The sequence below is a fragment of the Acomys russatus genome, chromosome 4 (genome assembly GCF_903995435.1).
Source record: "Acomys russatus chromosome 4, mAcoRus1.1, whole genome shotgun sequence".
Lineage (NCBI taxonomy): Eukaryota > Metazoa > Chordata > Mammalia > Rodentia > Muridae > Acomys > Acomys russatus.
In genome coordinates this window covers 36,679,522-36,685,735 of record NC_067140.1, presented here as the reverse complement: position 1 = coordinate 36,685,735, position 6,214 = coordinate 36,679,522, and the positions used below count along the sequence as shown (strand labels likewise).

Below are 6,214 nucleotides of genomic sequence, written 5' to 3'. Positions count from 1 at the left end.
TGATGTGAAGAAGGCATGTGTGTATGTGTGTATATATATACACACACAGAGAGAGCGAGAGACAAATGTAAAAACTGAAATCTAAGTGTTCCCTGCTTCAAACATGATCTTTCATGTAAAAATTATGCTGATTTTGCCCTTAGTTTCAGTTCCTATCACATTGCTCCTATTAAAACATGACAGTTGATACCACTTTCTTGTAGTATGCCTCATGTCTACAGATAGATAAGCTTCTTTGGTGTGCAATTTGCTACTGTAGAGAATTAAGACTTAAAAATTATGAGAAATCATAAACACAAGTGAAATTATGCATGCTGAGCAGGGTATATATATGTGTGTGTGTGTGTGTGTACACACAATGTACACATATATGCATGAATTAAAAATTAATGGAAAAGAAGCCTTGAATTTGAAAGAAAGTAAAGAGATGTATATGAAAGGGTTAAGGGAGGAAAGAAAAGGGAAAATGATATAATTATGTTATAACCACAAAAAAATATGGAAATAATATTTAGAACTGAAAATACAATGGAAACTTAGTAAAGAAAAAAAACCCGACGTGTTGCCTGCATCTAAAATTAATGTAGAAGTGAGCATCTGTTTCCTTAGAGGAAAACCACTCTCACAACATGAAGCACCTACCCAGTGAAGAATTTTTTACTTTTTTTTACCTTAATCGCTTCTTGTATTTTGTCAGACACAATAAAAATTTTGGAGATTCCTCAGTATATCCCTGGTCCTCTGTATTTTCTGTACTTAATTTTAACTCGAGAGTTCTGTACTCACTCTGGCCTTGGTATCCTTCCAATGCTTGATAACCACTTACTTTCCTTCAGTTCAAGTTTGATATCTGTAGTCTCCACCAATTCATCAGGTTGTATAGCAATACCACGTGCTTCCATTTCTTGTAGAATGTACTTCACATCCATGTTTAAGTGTCTAATTTGGTATTAGTTGATATCTTAAACTTACTTGCCACTGAAGTCATTTTTTGGCCATAAACAGATTTACAATAGTAATCCACATCTGTATAAAAAGTAGATTAAATGAAAAAGAGTTTTATTTTATAAGCTGCTATTTAATACGTATATCCAATTAATCAAAAAGAGTAATTTATACATTATCTAGGTAATACAAAAGAAAATTGGCATTCATTGCTTGTAGACTGCAGACTTGTGTTGGCATGTGTTGTAGTGTCTCAGAAGATGGTTTCTAAGTAACCTTTCAGGATTTTGTGTATAGTATCATGGGGATAAAGTTACTTTGCCTCCCACCAATTAAGTCAGCATGTTCTAGAGGAATTGCTATACCATGTAGTGTCTACTTCCTCTCAGTCTGGGCACAGTGACATTGCCAAGTGAGTAGATCAATTGCTATTCTTTTAAGTGATTTTCAGTTCTTTTGAAATTATTGTTAGAGTCAATCAAGATGGCTCAGCAGGCAGAGCCTGATAATTACAAACAAACACAGACACAGACACGCACACACATGCACACACACACACACACACACACACACACACACACGGCGGGGGGGGGGGAACATAGGCCAAGGTTAATAAATAAAGGAAGTTTCTTATGCAGGCTTTTATTTTCCAAAACTCTTCTAGTACAAACTTTCTGGCTCCAAATCCTTTTCTCCTACTAAACTACTCTGCAGTCAAATGAATTTCTTCATGTATTCAGGTGACAATACCATTGTGATGACCTTGCTTTTGAATTATATAAATTATCACCTCAAATTCCACTTGGCCATTGATGTTCACACATTCTTGACACACATTCACACAATTGACCTGTAACAGCTTGGACAGACACCCATCCGTCTAGGCTAATTTCAAGATGGTGTACTCATAGTCAAGAGAATTAACTATGTGACCTTTGGAGTTTCTGTCCAGGAGTCTCCTCAGTGATTAATGTTTGTTCATCTTCTTCATGGCGGCATTTAATAGTGCTAATTCACTAAACCTTATGAAAAATCAGAACCTTCAATTCTCTTTTATAATGTTCTATACTTGCAAAGCAGAAAGCTTAAATTTTCATTCCAGAGGGATGATTAAATCCAGTGTAGGAAGATAAAATAATTATTGTGCATATAATTCTCAATTCAGAGGTAAGTACACTGATGATTAAAATAGTATCTATGAGGTCATTATTACATTTATAAACATTGACAAATATATTTCTAAGGCAGGATCCACATTAACCTGAGATTACCAAGGGTCATAGGCAAAATATTAGATAAGGGTCATAGACAAAATATTACTTAGTAAGTCATTCAAAAGTTTTCATTCTGCAAGATTTAATTAAAGAGTGAAGAGAACTTTGAATGACTTAATATTTTATTTCATCATTTCACTCGAACATTTATTTAATAGGCAATTAATTAATGAAAAGAACATATGATAAAACCATATGGCAACTTGTTCTCTGATCTCTGTGTGTGCACTGTAAATGAAGTCACAAACACTCACATACAGAATGAACACACACAATTTCTGGAAATATGACATTTTTATTTCTTTTAAAGAAACAGTGCTGTAATAGAATTTTATAGTTGAATAGAGAAATAGAATGAATAAATATTAAAATGAGATTTATTAGATAGGATTGCACAGTATGGGTATATAATAAAACAGTAGCTGTTTTCACATTAAAGGGGTGAAGTACAAAGTATATACTTAGCCTAATAGGATGTATCAGCCTGCCCCAATTTGGGCACCATTTGTTGAAGTTATTTTTATACAAATGTGTTTGTTTCTCTTAGCTATCTATTAGCCTGGATATCACACAAATAATTGAGAATCTTTTTTAAAATACAAGGCTTCACAACACAATCTGAGCAGTTTAAGTCTGTTCTTAACCCTCTATGCTATTTTTGTCTTACTCCCAGAAAACATCTCAGCAATACTTGGACTTATCAGCTTTCCATGGCTCCAGCTCCATCCTCCTGACCTTCCTTGGATCTCTACTCATGGCTAAACCCCCTTCTTCTTGTTGTACTTCCTCCTCCCCTGGCTGGCAAGAAGTCCAGCCTTATTCTTTCCCCTACTAATTGATTGGCTCTAAGCTGCTTTATTGACACATCAGGGGGACAATTAGGGAGCCGAGTTTACACAACATTTAGAAAGGAAATCTGAATTTAAATTATACAATAACCGTATGCCTACAGTGTCCTTAATGCTTATGGCTTAGGCTATATCAGATCCATCAAACTGACAATAATGATTAAATCATCACAGAGTATAAAGTTAAATTTGTTATTTTGTCCTAAAATTCATCAGAATATTTCGTTTATGTAGTTAATATTTTCAAAGTTCTTAAACATATGTGGCCAAAGCTTACCTTTGTTCTCAAATCATTAGGGAAGGAATAATTTCTGGGGGCCTTTTAATTCTCTGATAGTAACTGGTAGAAAGCAGGCCGGATTGTTTAGTTTGTTGAATTTTAGGAAAGCCGTAGCTCAAATTCTAATATTTGGAGACTGAGTCATTTCCAGACTTGCTGAAGTGCACAGCTCCCTGCTAAAAGCACACAGAAGTTACCCATATATCATGTACTCATGTCTTCCACCAGCTTTATTGGAGCCTAAGAGAAATTAGAAACTGACGGAGGCCAAAACAGAAGGGCCAAGTGCTTAGAGAAATCATTAGAGTTGAAGAGTAGTTTCTACCACTACTTTATCCACTCTTTAATTGTGACTCTGTTCACAATAATAGAGAAAGTGGAATAAACGTCAATTTTCTTCAACTGACAATGGATAATTGTGGGGCTGGCCATGCCACCAGGGAAACCAGCACAGAGACAGAAAGAGTGAGGTTGAGACATCCAAATCTGAAAAATATCAATCTTGATACTGTCAGGAGTAAGGAGCTCTCTCTCCTTGTTCTGTGGTTGAATGCTCTGGCTCAATAGTCTATAATTCTCTAGATAGTCATGTCCCTAGTATCTGAAATTCCTTTACATGCAAATAAAGGATTCCCACCATCTCAATACCAGCCAATTATATGTTCCCATCCAGAAAAATCCCTTCCCGCTCACCAAGGCTCATATAGCCCTTGCTCACCCCTATAAAGCACACAGCTCTACCACCAAATGTTATATAAGAGTTGCTGTTTCACTAGTAAAGCTCCAAGCTAAGAGGCTATAACACTTGAAGAGCCGTTTCTGAGAAGGCTTTTCTCCATGGCACTCCCATCCGGATGATGATCCTGCACATTCTGCTTTATCTTTCCCAGGCCAGTATGCAGTAGTGCCTGGACTCCCTGCAGGAGGAAGCAGAGTACAGAACCACAGTAGCCACCCACTGAGAGCCAACAGGACCTCCAGTTAGAGCAGAAAAGAATGAGTTTCTCTGGTCCAGCACAGCCACCCTGTACCTGACCACCCTCCCACCCTGGCTTTTAACATCCACTCAAAGACACAAATCTCCAGGGGAAGGAACTCTTCTCTATCTTTTTTAATTTATTTTTTCAGTTTGCACCTTGACAAGGGACTGGACATGGTTTGAAGAACATTAGAACATCTCATCTGGACAACTTCTGAATATTGGTCTAAGGTTGCTCTACTCTATTTCCAGACGCTGACAGCCCGGTTGAGTATAGGCAAAAACTTTTTTTGTCTCTCATAACAACTTAGTAATGCAGGAGCCACATAAGACAGGCCTGTGCTTGTTGGACATTCCAATCTCCCATGATCAAACCACGTTGAGATCATAGACTGTCACTAGTATCACTCCCTTTATTTCTCTATCATGGAAAACATCTCATCACATTATAAAAAGTTCTCAAATTAGAAAAATATGGGCCTTATTAACTTTTCCTATAAAGAACTTCACCAAAACCAAACAAAAACAAAAACTCACACGTGGGCCCTCAACTCTTCTCCCCTTGTACTACAACCCTGTACCTCATCAGACTCTATCATAAATGTAGATACACTGCCATGCCAGGTCATGGTCTCTCCCTTATCCCCTTGGCCTAGGGGGCTATATGCTGCAGGATGCCATCTTTGCAGGGGCAGGCTGATGTTTTTTCCCAATGGCATCTACAGACAAAGCAGAGAGATCACTCCCTGCTTCCCTTTCCTCTGACCCACATAGCTATGCTCTCCAACAACCTGCTAAAGGAGCAGAGGGAGTGCTACACAACCCTCCTCCCAGTCAAAACAAAAAGAAAAACAAACAAAACAAAGAAACCCCCTCCAAAAACAATAAATATTTTAATCAGTCCCTAAGCTAGCTCCACTCATGACATTGCCAGGAGTCCAGAGTCTGAAGCAGTCACAGCTGGATCCACAAAAGAAGAATTAGTTTAAACAGACAGGACTAATAGGCCTCCTCCAGCTCCAGGCTTGATATGGAATCATGCAACCTTCTTGCTCAAGGGACTCCACCGCACTTGAGGCTGACACCCTCTGAGCTAACCCTTTCTAGGTCAGCTTTCCAGTGGTTGGGCAGACAAAGAGGTGATGTTACCTGCCTTGGTATGTCCATGCACAGCCTGGATAGCAGACACAAACACTTGGGAAGGGATCTGCTGAATGGGCATGGACATGCAAGCTGCCAGAAGAGGTGACTGGCAGTGGCCTGGAACCCTCTCCCAGGCCACGCATAGGTGACATCTGAGCATGAAAGAGACACCATATCACTGGCAGCCAAGTTAAACACTCTGAGCAGACTACTTGTCCCAGACAACACAGAGAGCTACCAGACCTGAATTGCAAGACCAATGGGCCGAATCTTGCTACTACACAGATTAAAACAATGCAACTTTCCCAAAACTTAGAATTTCCCCCCTTGTCTAAATTTTACTTAAATGCTTGTTTTTCCCTAGTTCCAAAATTAACTAAACGCAAATTGTTTCCCAAGCCTCTACTGACATGAAGATATATGTTGACTGCCTTTTAAAATGCTTTTAAACTCTATGGAACTATGTTGGAGCCACCTATCATAGGTCAGATGGACCATATAGAAAACTGTAGATTTACTAATATATTTCTTCCATAGAAACAGGATTAATTCCAAGGCCTTGGTTTCTAATGTTTCGTGTCCTGTGCAGTCAATTTTAAAAGATCACTAAGACATACAGAGAAACTTCCATCACTGGCCATATAATTCGCATGGTGTCTTTTTCCTTAGCTACTCTGAACAGGTAGGGTAAATAAACATTTCCTGTACTTTCGTTATTACAACAAAGGTGACTTCCTCAGACATC

At 38.3% G+C, this 6,214-nt stretch overlaps 1 pseudogene; it reads right to left on the bottom strand.

The window, feature by feature from the left end:
• LOC127188401 (60S ribosomal protein L3-like) overlaps positions 1-929 on the bottom strand; it is a 10,198-nt pseudogene extending 9,269 nt beyond the window's left edge.
• Between the last annotated feature and the right edge of the window lie 5,285 nt (positions 930-6,214).